At 37.7% G+C, this 14552-nt stretch overlaps 1 long non-coding RNA gene across 4 annotated transcripts in view; it reads left to right on the top strand.

Annotated features, from left to right (window-relative positions):
- The first annotated feature begins 1108 nt into the window (after window positions 1-1108).
- Window positions 1109-14552, top strand: part of LOC126083042 (uncharacterized) — a 69590-nt gene continuing 56146 nt past the window's right edge. For all 4 annotated transcript variants that reach the window (XR_007518699.1, XR_007518701.1, XR_007518702.1 and 1 more), the window contains exon 1: window positions 1109-1259. This is a non-coding gene — a long non-coding RNA (uncharacterized LOC126083042). The remainder of the gene's footprint in view (window positions 1260-14552) is intronic.

Raw genomic sequence — 14552 nt, forward strand, 5'->3', positions numbered from 1 at the left:
GTGCCAGGATGGAGGCCTGTGATGGATGTAGGCTCAGTACAGGGGGGACATCGAACTGAGATAGGTTGGAGGGACAAGGGAAGCAGCTAAAGTGGCTCCAAAGGGTATAATTTCTGAGCAGAATTTTAAAGATCTAAAGGAAATTATAGATTTAGTCATAAAAGGAGACAGAAGGAAGAAGGCTGGATTTCAAAAAAATGGCTGTGGAAATATCTACTTACTCTTAAGATACTCAGACTTGGAAAGCTCATACTCAGTCCCCCTAACAATATGGTAATCTTCTAGAAGGACCATGTCTTCTAACACAATGAAGGATCCCTTTTCAAATCTTAACTCTTTGAATTCTTGTTAAAAGATGACAAATCATTTTAAACCACAGAATCTTGAAAGACTTTTATTTTTGTCAGGTTTCTGAGAAAAGGGGTGAGGCAGTCCTGGCTATTCCTGGATAAACACTGTGATAGGCTTACCATAAAAGGGGAGAAATTCCTCTTCCATTGTATTACAATTCCCCTCCAGTTTCAACAGGCCCCACCCCACCAATATACCAGAAACCTGATAGGGGTTGGGTGAAGCAGGATCAAGTCAAATCAGTCTCCAAAGTGATCTAGCTTTTAATTCAAAGATCTTTGTTTGGGTCAAGCTTCTTCTTATCCCGCAATAAGTGTTTCTTGTGACTTATCAACATCATATAGCGTTCAAATTGACAACAGGTGCTTGAATTCTTTCTCAAATAAATAGTAGCATTGGTAGGTGAAAGATATCAGAAAAAGGGGAAAATCTACCTTTTTAATAACTTCTTGGGGCTGTAAATGATTACAAACTAAGGGAAATCTTGACATTCCAAAAAGTACTATGGACATATTTTCTATAATCAGTAAAGAGAACACAGATCTTGCTTTGAACAGTGGAAAAAAAAAAAAAAAGTATCAACATTCTTTCACTTTTCAGGCTAGCAACATCACTTAGGAAACTTTATCACAAGGACAGATACCTATCTCATGGAATGAGAGAAATGCATTGGCTCTTAAATGCTGGTTAACAGCCCACTTACGGCTCAACCTCAGAAATTCATGGAATGAGGAACTTCAGTGCTGCCAGGATTCTCTTTGCCTACCCTTTATATATTATCTCACTGCAAACCTGATTTTTCCACAAAGTACAGAACAATGGTCATTTCAGACCCACAGCGAACCTCATAACCACAGCAGTCACCACCGGAGAAAAACTGACTCTGAAGATCAATTTAAAAATCACAAGTAAGTATAATGTAACCAGCCTTTGTCAGTGGGTGTTTGATCACGTAAGAATTCAGGCTTTGGAATACAGTGGCCAGTTTCAGATCCTGATGATGACATAACAGTTAGCTGCATTACTTAATAGTTCTCGTTTTAAAAAATCCTAGATAATACAAATATTATTGTCATAACTACAAATCAAAACTAGTGACTTCCATTCCTATGAACATTAGCTACTACTAAAGGATTTCATAAATCAGATTTCTTTTATCCTGCTGTGTGGATTTTTGACCTGAATTTTAAGCTCAAGTCTGCTGCCCATTGAGTGATCTAAAAAAAATGCTTTTACATATAGAAGGACAGTTTGGTATAGCCTTCTTGCAGAAGTAATCTGTTTTTCTAGACAATTATTCAACTATTAAAAACTATGTAAAATCTAATCCCCAAATCACAGAAGTGGTTGTTAGCCTAGATTTTCCAATGTAATTATCTTACTCTTTTTTTTTTTTAACTTACCAGGTATCACATTTCTTCCCTTTATTTCATTTTTATTCTTTTAATCTCATATTAAACTTGTCTGAGACTAAATATATGTCACTTAAAATTTAAAAATAGAGTATATATAGTGATTTTTCACAAACATACCCAGGCCAAATAGAAAGCTCAATAGTTTTTTATTCCTTTTTTTAATATTTTTATTGTTGTTAGATGGCATTGAGTTAGTTCCAACTCATAGTGACCCTGCGTACAACAGAAAGAAACACTGCTCAGTCCTGAGCCATCCTCACAATCATGGTTATACTTGAGCCCATTGTTGCAGCCACTGTGTCAATCCATCTCGTTGAGGGTTTTCCTCTTTTTAAATATTAATAGTCATCAGAAATGCACCTTATTCTTTAAATCTTTACTACATGGTGTATGGTGTATGGACAATTTTCTCTGGTTGTTGTATCCTGTTCCTGTTCTGATTTCTCAGAGCTGTCTGTACAGAAATCTATCTGCCTTTTAAATAAAGGCTTCTACAAGGAAAATAATGTGGACAAAAGGAGAGATAATGGAATGCTTCCTGAAAGAATGAGAGATGACCGAAGAGCCAGAGCCAGGATGTTCAATCTGAGCACCAAATAGCAGTATATAACAAACCTTATTTCCCAAGTTTTCTGGCTCATCATTAAATCTGATTTATATTTTGCTTTACTGTGCCTTGATGACCAGACACCTGGAATCATTAAATTACCTCACATCTCTGGATGCGAGAAAGCTTCCTTAGATCCAATAGCCACAGGACCCAGCTACTGGCTGGTTCTGTAACAATCACAGCCAGATCTCTTTTATGTTGTCAGTCTTGACTGTGTAGATCTCTGCCAAAGATAAGATTCACTTCTTCCTGGATTGATACATCCAACAGTATAACTTAGTATCTGTTACATCCAGACATCTTTCAGGCTCTTGGGATCCAGTGATAATGAAGTGTATTTATGGAGTAAAAGATCTCCCATTTTAATAGGAGATATAGACTAAACACATGTATACAGAAATGAAAAAACAAGAAAATAAGATGTAGTAAATGCTTGACTAGTAATATAAACAAGGTGATGGGATAGTGAGTGACTGGTCTCCTACTTCATGTTGAGTAGTCAGTGAAGGACTATGTGAGGAGGACACATTCAAGTTGAGATTTGGATAAATAGAAGGAGCAAACTATGAGAAGGCCACGGGGCGGTGGCGGGGGGAGGGCAGACGCAAGTGCAAAAGTACTAGGGAAGGAATGAACTTGGTGTATTTTTTTTTAATTGTACTTTAGATGAAGGTTTACAGAGAAAATTAGTTTCTCATTAAACAATTAATACATCTATTATTTTGTGACATTGGTTGCCAACCTCAAGACATGTCAACAATCTCCCTTTCTCAACCATGAGTTCCCCATTACCAGCTTTCCTCTCCCTTTCTGCCTTCTCATCTTTGCCCCTGAGCTGGTGCGCCCATTTAGTCTCATCTTGTTTTATGAGCCTGTCTCATCTTAAGCTGAAAGGTGAACCTCAGGAATGACCTCAGTACTGAGTTAAAAGGGTGTCCAGGGGCCATATTCTTGGGGTTTCTCCAGTCTCTGTCAGGCCAGTAAGTCTGGTCCTTTTCTGGTGATTTAGAGTTTTGTTCTACATTTTTCTCCAGCTCTGTCTAGAACCTTCTATTGTGATCCCTCTCAAAGCCCTCAGTGGTGTTAGCTGAGCACCATCTGGTTGTGCTGGACTCAGCCTGGTGGAGGCTGTAGTCCATTAGTCCTTTGGACTAACATTTCCCTTGTATCTTTGGTTCTCTTCATTCTCCCTTGTTCCAGACAGAGTAAGACCAGTGGACTATCTTAGATGGCCACTCACAAGCTTTTAAAATCACAGATGCTACTCACCAAAGTAGGATGTAAAATATTTTCTTTATAAACGATGTTATGCCAGCTGAGCTAGATGTCCCCCAATACCATGGTCCCCAGTCCTCAGCCCAGTAATTTTGTTCCTCAGGGAGTTTGGATGAGTCTATCTATGAAGCCTCTATGGCCCTGCCTTGGTCAAGTTATGCTGACTTCTCCAGTATTGTGTGCTGTCTTACTATCATGGATTGAATTACGTCCCCCCAAAAATGTGTGTATCAACTTGGTTAGGCCATGATTCCCAGTAATGTGTGCTTGGCCTCCATTTTGTGACTGTAATTTTATGTTGAGAGGATTAGGGTCAGATTGTAATACCACTCTTACTCAAGTCACCTTCCTGATCCAAGGTAAAGGGAGTTTCCCTGTAGTGTGGCCTGCAGCACCTTTTATCTCTTAGGAGGTAAAAGGAAAGGGAAGCAAGCAGAGAGTTGGGGACCTCATATTATCAAGAAAGCAGTGCTGGGAGCCTTTATACCTGGGGTCCCTGCACTGAGAAGCTCCTAGTTGGGGGGAAGATTGATGAGAAGGCTGACAGAGAGAGAAAGCCTTCCCCTGGAGCTGACAACCTGAATTTGGACTTTTAGCCTACTTTACTGTGAGAAAATGAACTTCTCTTTGTTAAAGCCATCCACTTGTGGTATTTCTGTTATAGCAGCACTAGAGGACTAAGACACCCTTCACCAAAGTTACCACTTAGCTATTGTCTAGTTAGTGTTTTTCCCTCCCCACTGACCTTGGTGTTTTGTTTTTTTAATGGAAAGAAGACCACTGTAATAGGTGAAGGCGGGGGGGTAGTGTAACATGAGTTTTAAAATCCAAGCAATAGACAACCTCTGGATATTGGAGGCTAAAATTACTCATACCCCACAAATCTTTTTCAAACTGGCCTGCCTTCTGGAGATGACTGCCTTATAAAACTTTCCAAAAAAAAAAAGAAAGAAAGAAAACTCCAGGCATAGATGATTCTATTGGTAAATTCTACCAAATATTTAAGGAAAAAAAAATACCAATTCTACACAATGTGTTCCGGAAAATCAAATAGAAAACACTTCCCAACTGATGATATGAGTCCTAATAATAAAACCATAAAAATATACATGTAAAAGAATATAACTACAGTCTAATATCCTTCGTGAATAAAAAAAAAAAAAAAAAAAGACATGGGGGAGGTGTCTGACCTCCTCTAACTTCACAAGGGGGAAGGAGAACCAAGACTAGCAGCCCAAGGCTGATTCCTATAAGGCAGGGGTCAGAGATGCCTCCTCTCTCTGCCATCTTTACCAGTTGTGACACCAACTGTCTTTCCCACAGCACTCTCTACTTTTCTGCTGGGTTTAATAATTCATTGCAATGGCCACACAGAACTCACAGACCATATTCATAATTATGGGGTTTATTAGGGAAGTAACAGTTAGAATTCAGGCTCAGGTACGCTCAAGATACAGTTCTTCCATCAAGGTAGCCTACTCTCAGCTGTGCTCATAGGGTCGCCTCTCCCTGGCCCTCAGTCTCTGCTCAAAGGCACTCAGCTTTCTCTCTCCACGGGCCAGGAAGCCCACCACGCCGTCTCCTGCTGCTGGGTCTCTCCTGCTGGTCTCTTCTTCCTTGGTGGTGGTGAGCTCCTCCTCTCTGCTCTGGAATTGGCTCTCTTTTAAGGCAGAGATGACCAATCCCCTTGGTGGGCCACAATTACCTTATCACACAGCCCCACCCAATCACCGGGGTGGGAGTTACAAGACCACGGCTAGAAGGGCCACACGCAAAAATAATTAATCCAGAGCAGACAGAAAATTCCTCTACAAAATGGTAATATGGCAAATCCAGGAATATACAAAAAGGACATCACAATCACATAGGATTCATCCCAGGAAGGCTCAACATTTGGAATCAATGTAATTCATCAGAGTAATAGACTACAGATTGTGGTAGTTTCATCAGCTCTGCCTACGAGCTCTTTGGTACTCCTCTCTCCCTGAGTTTAACTTAATATTCCTTCTCTTTAGTGAGGGCTGGACTTGATGGCTCTTTCATAAGAATTGAGTATGGGAAAGGCAAAACAGTATCTTGTCAGCAAAGAAAACTAACTGGTAAACAGCATTTTAAACAAATGTTCAAGTTTAATGTTACTAGTAATAATCCTATTGATATAATGTACTCCCTGACATGATGTGATTTAGAAGGCACTTCATCTATTTTCATCTATACCATATGCTGTCCAAAAACCAACAAACCCATTCTAACACTGAGAAACACCAGAGAAACTCAAATTGAAAGACATTATATAAAATGTCTAACTAATATGTTATTGTTGTTAGGTGCCATGGATTCCACTTCAACTCATAGTGACCTTATGAATAACAGAATGAAAAGTTGCCCAGTCCTATGCCTTCCTCAGTCATTGCTGTTTGAGCCCATTGTTGCAGCCACTGTGCCAATTAATAGTCAAACCAATAGTCATCTTTCAAAAATGTCAAAGTTATGAAAGACACAGAAAAACTACAAAACTTTCATAGATTTTAGAAGACCAAGGAGACATGATGGCTCAATGCAATATGTTATGCTGGATTAGACCCTTGAATGGAAAAAGGACATTTGTACAAAAATTGGTGAAGTCCATTTTTTATAGTTTAGTTAATAGAATTGTTCTTATACTAATTTCTCAGTTTTAATAAATGTACCATGGTTATGTATGGTATGAACATTAAGGTAAATTGTGTAAAGGGTATAAAGAAACTCTGAATTATCCTCGTAACACTTCAGTAAATCTAAAATTATCTCAGGATACAAAAGTACAAGTTAAAGTTTCAGAACTCAAAAAAAAAAAAAAACCCCATTGCCGTCGAGTCGATTCCGACTCATAGCTACCCTATAGGACAGAGTAGAGCTGCCCCATAGAGTTCCCAAGGAGCACCTGATGGATTTGAACCACCAACCTCTTGGTTAGCAGCCATAGCACTTACCCACTACACCACCAGGGTTTCCCTCAGAACTCAAGCAACTTATAATTTAGACAAATAGTTTAATATTAGATCAGTATCTAGTATACCAACTTATACAGGAAATAATGTATTTAAACTTCCGCTATCATGAAAGCTTATGTCTTAGTCATCTAGTGCTGCTATAGCAGAAATACCACAGTGTATGCAAATTGACCTTTAAGAACATGGAGTCATCCATCCTTAAATTTCTGCCTGTGTATGCCCCTCCTCTAGGCCCCCAAACTTCACAGCTCTGTAAAAGTACAGATGTAAGTATGTCACTGTCTAGCTAGTTATCTATCTTAATTGGATTGCATTTATTGACTAGAATTTTATGTCACCTCTTTTAATTTTTTAAAGGGTGATTTTTTTTTCTATTCATTGGTTTATATGATAATTGTTAAACTTTTTAATTTGAAATATCACACACATATAGACAAATGCACAAAGCATAAATGTACAGGTTAAGTAGTGATTATATGAAAATACCCATACAGCCACCACACAGGCCAATAAATTAAACATCGACAGGCCCTCAAAGAGCCCCAAGTGCATCCCTTCCTGATTCAACCTTCCTTCTCAACTAGAGGCAACTACTGTCTTGTTATCTGTCCACTGTTCACTCTCCTTTGTAGTTTTACAGCCTAGGTTTGCATCCTTAAATATTAAATTTTTTTTTCTCTTTTTGAGCTTTTTAATAATCAGCTTGGTCTGTGCATATTTTTATCTTGTTTCTTTTCCATATTATGATTTTGTGATTCATCCATGTTTTTGCTTGAATAAAATGTATGCATTATGTCTAGTTATTGCACGGCATTTCTACATAGATTTCACTGAAATAAAAGTTCAGTATAGAAAAAAGAGTGTGATTGCCCTGGGGGCAACTGGATGAGAAGCCATTGGTCTTTTATCCCTCTAAATTCATCTTCCAAATCCGAGAATAGTCAACTTCTACATACTGGTTGGCTTCCACTACCCAAATCTCCTTTTCCTTTTTTTATTATGCCTTGAAGATTGAGGGCCATGTTTTATGGCTATACTGCCAGCTGGCTTTTGGTAAAACTCACTGGCGAGAATGAACACTATGGAACATAAGCCTAGAAACAGATGTTGAAGGAAGACTCCTTGTTCTCGAGAGCAGATATCAAAGGTGATTTGGTTGGCAACGCAAAGGTACAAAATTTCACCAAAGCTCCCAGATAAAGGTGAGGTTTATTCTATTTGATGTCTAGTATCTTCTGAATTGCTCTGGGAGAAATGGAGAAATGTCAGCCACAAATACGATCCGTATAAAATACTTTAAGGTTTCTAAAAAACTGAAATAAAAAAGAAAAATCAAAGATTTTGTATTTTCCCCCTTAAAATAAGTCCCCAGGCGTTTACATTTTTGATACAATAAGCAAATGACCTATGAAGTTCTGCCAAGTAAAAGATTTTCTACCAAAAAAAAAATCTGTACTGTTAATATTTTTAGATCAATATTGTAGACATAAGACATGCTATGAGATAGACAACCTGTTTTACTTCTTTGATGAATACACCTACTTGGTACCTCTATGTAGGTATCTCAGTCAGGGAGATAAGGCACTTCTAAATGTGCCCTACATTTTTTTTTCTGACTTTCTGTCTTTTTATTTCCCATTTCAAAAGGAGCAATTTGTTAAACGTAATCTTGGTCTCTGCAGGTATGCAATAAGTTTTGTATTCAGTTTTACCTGTGTGTATCATGACTAAAAGAGGAAAAGCAGCAAAACCTACCAAGGGATGAGGCAAAAACATGCAGAAAATTAAAATAACATCACTGGGCAATATACATTTTGAACTGCATTGTCTCAAAGACGAAAGTATTGCTAAATTTGAGATCACAATATACTTCTAAATCTTGAAACATCCACTTGTGTTTAGAGTAGGGTTTTACATATATTTTTTATGTTTTTTTTAAATCATTAGCATTAATTCATTTTGTCTTTAAGTCTCTAACCACATGTACGATAAAAATAAAGTTATCAAACTACTAGTAATATATTATTTACAAAGGGCTTTCCTGTATATATTTCTTTTGATCTCCCAAACAAAGATCAACAAATATTTACTGAATCTCTCCAAGGGCATATTTCTCAGTGTGCCAAAGGAAATACTGCAGTGTGTAAGCAAGCATGGTCCATAGTCTCTTAGTGTTTGCCCATTTGTGGGGAAGCAGAAGACAAATTGTTGTTGTTGCTGTTAGGTGACGTTGAGTCAATTCCAACTCATAAGTGAACCCATGTAGGACAGAAGAAACACTGCCCGGTCCTGTGCCATCCTCACAATTGTTGCTATGCTTGAGCCCATTGTTGCAGCCACTGTGTCAGTCCAGCTGGTTGAGGGTCTTCTTCTTTTTCACTGACCCTTTATCAAACATCCTTCTCCAGGGAATGGTCCCTTCTGATAACATGTCCAAAGTACACGAGACATAGTTTCACCACCCTTGTTTCTAAGATGCATTCAGGTCGTACTTCTTCCAAGACTGATTTGTTTGTTCTTCTGGTAGTCCATGGTATATTCAATATTCTTCACCAACACCATAATTCAAATGCATCAATTCTTCTTCGATCTTCCTTATTCATTACCTAGTGTTCACACGCATATGAGGAGATTGAAAATACCACGGTTTGGGTCAGGCGCACGTTAGTCCTCAAGGTGACATCTGTGCTTTTCAGCACTTCAAAGAGTTCCTTTGTAGCAGATTTCTTCCATGCAATGAGTTATTTGATTTCTTGACTGCTGCTTACACGGGCGTTGGTTGTGGAGCCAAGTAAAATGAAATCCTTGACATCGTCAATATTTTCTCCATTTATCGTGATGTTGCTTATTGATCCAGTTGTGAGGATTTTTGTTTTCTTTATATTCAGTATAAATTGCACCTCAATATAAAAAAATATTGAGGTGCAATTTATACTGAAGGCTGTAAGTGCTTCAAGTCCTCTTCACTTTCAGCAAGCAGAGTTGTGTCATAGGCATATTGTAGGTTGTTAATGAGTCTTCCTCCAATCTTGATGCCACGTTCTACTTCATACAGTCCAGCTTCTTGGATTATTTGTTCAACATACAGATTGAGTAACTGGGTGAAAGAATACACCCTGACACACACCCTTCCTGATACCAAACCAGGCAGTATCCCCTTGTTGTATTCGAATGACTGTTGGTCTAAGTACAGGTTCTGCAATGAGCACAATTAAGTGTTCTGGAATTCCCATTCTTCACAATGTTATCCATAATTTGTTATAATCCACACAGTCAAATGCCTTTGCATAGTCAATAAATCACAGGTAATTGTCTTTCTGGTACTCCAATTAATTATAAGCGGCTAAATAGTTATAATTTTTTTTATCACAATGTTGTTGTGAAGAAGTAAATGCTGCTACTATCGGGTGTAGAAAATGAAAAGAAGTTCTACCAAATTTTAAAGTAGTACAGTATGTTTTTTTCTCTTTTCCTTCCTTTTGTCTACCTATTGATGTCATTACTATTTTCTTTTTCCTTAAAAGGCTTATCATTTTTCCCTTTTTCTAGACAACTTTTCAGTTTTTCTAGGAATAACTGAATTTTCTTTTCACTTGATTTAGAGTGTTCTTATATGGTTTACATCCCAAGAAAGTGAAATTTAGCTTTCTCAAGTGTGTCTGAAATGACTATGTAATAAGGTGATTTTGTTATTATTGTCATTGATGTCATAATTTTTGTTGTTTTTGTCTTTTTCCCCCTTCTATTAACCAAGAATGAAGAATGCAATTCACAATGGTCCTAATATTCTGAGCCTTCAGGGGATAATTTTTGTTTTGTTTTGTTTACCTTTTTTCTCTCCTTATCCACTGTGATATTTATCTTATGAGTTAGGTTATCATTTTTTTTGTGTGTGTAAATAGAGGCTGATTCTCCAATTATTGAATAAAAAGAGGGACAAATTTCAACCTAAAAACTAGCAATTGCTCATCAAATGTAATAGCCAACATAAGTTTAGAGGAAATATTCTCAGTAGGGAAAATTGAAATGCAGACCACATTCTGATAAGGTTAAGAAAAAGTTGCATTAATCTTTACAATTCTTTATAATTTGCACATGAAATATTATTATTTGATCATCATGTTGACTTCATTTGAAACAAATGTATTATGATTATTACCTTATAATGAGTATCTGAAGCTCTCAGTTTCTGAGATTTGGTTAATAAATGAGTGGTAAAAGTGATACTTCAGGGAAGCACATAAGAAAGGTAAAAGAAAAGAGCATTTTCTATTCTAAAGTTGTCTTCCTACCAAAAGGAGAATCACATATCAAGAGAGAAAAAAAATCTCAAGTTGAAATACAGAGAAGCTACAGATACTTAATGGAGAAATTTTTCCTTTTTGTATTTTGCAATAGAATATAAAGAAATTCACCTTTAAATATACAACTTACTTCCTTGAGGTAACAATACTTGGTTGCTGCAGTTGTGGGAAGAACTTACAAGAATCTCCAGGAAACTTCAGAGCTACACAACTTCTTAAGAGACAGTGGCATTTTGGCATACAAGGTCACAGCTAATGATCATACATCTCATAGTTACTAATACCAAGAATATGAGGTCTCCTTAGAACTAACCCTATGGCTACAGCTTGGAACAATAAAAGAAAGAACCTCTCAGGCAAGTAAAAGAAAAAAATTCAAGCTGGCCACGGATGTCCAGAATACTCACCTTCATTTATTGTGCAGTCACATAAGAGAAATGACCTGTCTGGTGGAGGTAACTCCCAGGGCAATATGAATGATTGAAATTCTCTTTAATGCTCTAATCTCCCTCCAAAGCTCAGTGGGAACTCTACACTGTAATTCTGAAAAAAAAAAAAAATTAGTATGTATAAATATACCGCTTTCCCTCCTTAAACTTTTTCCTACATTTTTTCTCTAGTATAGGAATCATTATGTTCTTTCGTCTCTCAAATAGCATAGATGCAATAAATACATAATTTAAAATAATAACAGTGTTCCATTATTATTTTCATATGAGAGCATTTCACCTACTTTAAATACATGGTATGTTGGTTTTCTTCCCTTTGGAAGAACATAAAACTTTTCTTTTTAAATATGCCTTTAGCTAAATGAATTCTATTGGCTTTTTCTGTACTGGCATCAATGGTAAGTGTAGAAATTAGCTCAGAATGGACCTGCTGGAGTTATTTCAAAAAACATGTTTGGGATTGTGGGAGTTAGTCTCTTTTCTAGGACATGCATATCAGAAAAAAAAGGGGGGGGGGAATTACATCCAGAAAACTAAAAGTAAGTGAATAACGTGGAAGATAATTCTGGAAGGCAATTGTGAAAGGATTCAGAAAATAGACAAAGCCAATGACTATTTGGGGTTATAGATATATCATAGAATAAAATTATGATGTCAGGGTGTGAGGGCAGGGAATGAAAAAAAATAGAAAAGGATTTAAGCACCTATGAATATGAAGATACACTATCCCATGCTTGAAGATTTTTTCTCAATCAAGGCAAGTTTCTTCATTTGGATATTGTCTGCATAACAAACACCTAACTCAGAGTAGGTACTCAATAAATAATTGTGGAAAGAAAAAAAGGAAAGGAAGGAAGGAGGAAAAGAAGGGAGAGAGAGAAAAAAAAATAAAAGGAACAAAAAAAGCCACCACTGGGCATCCCATAACCTTCACCTTTGTGTTCTTGACCCAGACTCATCCTTGATACCTTCAGCCATTTATTCCCATCTTTATCCGGCCCTGGGTACTATAAAAGGAATTTTGAATTCTATTCCCATCGTCCTCCACTTAAATATTTCCCTCTTTTTGTGACTTTGACCAAGTTGGCAAATTCAGTAAAGAATAGACGCTTGCCTATCTTTGACCAGGTCCAACACAGCAGCCACTGATGAACTTTATCACCCTCCCACTCTGCAAATGGACATTGCTGTGGATTGAGTTGTGTCCCCGAAAAATGTGTGTCAATTAGGCTAAGCCATGGTTTCCAGTATTGTGTGATTGTCCACAACTTTGTCATTCAATATGATTTTTCTGTGTGTTGTAAATCTTACCTCTATGATGTTGTTGAGCAGGATTAGAGGCACTTATGTTAATAAGGCAGGGCTCAATCTACAAGATTAATCTTGAGTCATTCTCTTTTGAGATATAAAAGAGGGAAGTGAGCAGAGAGACATGGGGACCTCATAACACCAAGAAAGCAGCACAGGGAACAGAGTGAGTTCTTTGAACCTGGGGTTCCTAGGTTGAGAAGTTCCTTGACCAAGGGAAGACTGAAGACAAGGACCTTCCTACAGAGCAGACACAGAGAGAAAGGCTCCCCTGGAACTGGAGCCCTAAATTTGGACTTGTAGCCTACTAGACTGCTAGAGAATAAACTTTTGTTTGTTAAAGCCACCCACTCGTGGTATTTCTGTTATTGCAGCACTAGATAACTAAGACAGCACGTAACAGACATTAAACAGATCACACAATGGGTGGAGGCAGAGTCCTTTTGAATGAACTCAGAAAAGGTTACAAGAACTAGTTCTTACAGAGTTTTTTTTTTTTTTTTGGTAGTCATCAAACAATACCTGCTAAACTGTTTATGTGAGTAAAATTCCAGAAATAAACTTGGATCTTAAGTCATATTCCAGTCGATGAATCCAGTGAGATGCAGACCAGTTGCTGCCTTAGTGTCCTTTTTATTCAATCACCAAGTAGAGTTTTTTTTTTTTTTTCCAGAAAAAGTCGGCTGCCATGGCAACATTTTCTTTCTGACAAACCAGGATGAGCTGATCCATATGCTCTAGAGAGAGGGGATAAGCTACACAGCAAGAGTCAGATGCTTACAGAAAAGCCAAGTGTGGTGATGATGCGCAGTGGGAGGGTGTCTTACAGTCTTATGCTCCTCCTGTATGAATTATACATGACTCAGGTCCTAGACCTGGGAGTTATCATTTCACCAGTTGCATCTGTCAGAGCGACACCTCCCATACCCTTATTTAGCAATGACTGAGGAAGACACCCGGTCTTTCCAGGATAAGAACAACCTTTAAAAAAAAAAAAAATGACCTGAGTGCATTAGCTTAACACAGGATAGACTGAATTTAGCCCTTCCCCAAAGAAAACAAAAGACCTTGCTAGGCCTCCCTTGACTTACCATCTTCACATGGTGACAGCCAGAGAAAATGCTCTAGTGACCTACATTAGCCCTTACATGAAGCAGATGGAAAGGAGGAACATCCATATTACCACGTGTCACGGTTTGTCCTACACAATAGGACACTATGAGCAAAAGAAGAAATAGGGGCTCCAAGAGGTTAATAATTTGCCTATGACTGTACAACTAATAAGTGCTGCAACCAGATTTGGATCTGGCTCGATATGACTCAAAACTTCATTTTATTTCCACTCTAGCATGTCCTCTGTATTGAGCAGAGGTTGATAGATTTGTCATAGAGCTCAAGTAAAGGCAAAAAGTTTTTTTGAGGAAAAATAAAATTGCGAATTGGGAAATCACAGGGTTGAGGATGCTTTCAACCTAGTGCTTATGTCTCTATGGAGTTCGAGGTTTTTATACATAGAGAAACAAAGGAAAGGTAGAGGGTAAATGATTGATTATAGATCAGCTTCAGTCCAAAGTCCTCTGAAGTGAAAATGTCGGCAACTAGTTATGGGGGAGTGAGCCAGCTGGTTCGGTTATTCTTGATGGTGGAATTGTATGAGGTGGAATTGTATGAGGCGGAATCTACTCAAAGGCAAAGGGTTAAACTGTTCACATATTCTTCTCAAATAGTTTACATGCTGACACTCTTTCAGAGAACAATCATTTACATACTCTTCCTAAATGATTTTACACCCTGACGTTTTGTCTCCTAGGAATATATGCTAGCCCCATCATCATTCTGTTTGATAA

Source organism: Elephas maximus, chromosome 9 (genome assembly GCF_024166365.1).
Source record: "Elephas maximus indicus isolate mEleMax1 chromosome 9, mEleMax1 primary haplotype, whole genome shotgun sequence".
NCBI classification, from domain to species: domain Eukaryota; kingdom Metazoa; phylum Chordata; class Mammalia; order Proboscidea; family Elephantidae; genus Elephas; species Elephas maximus.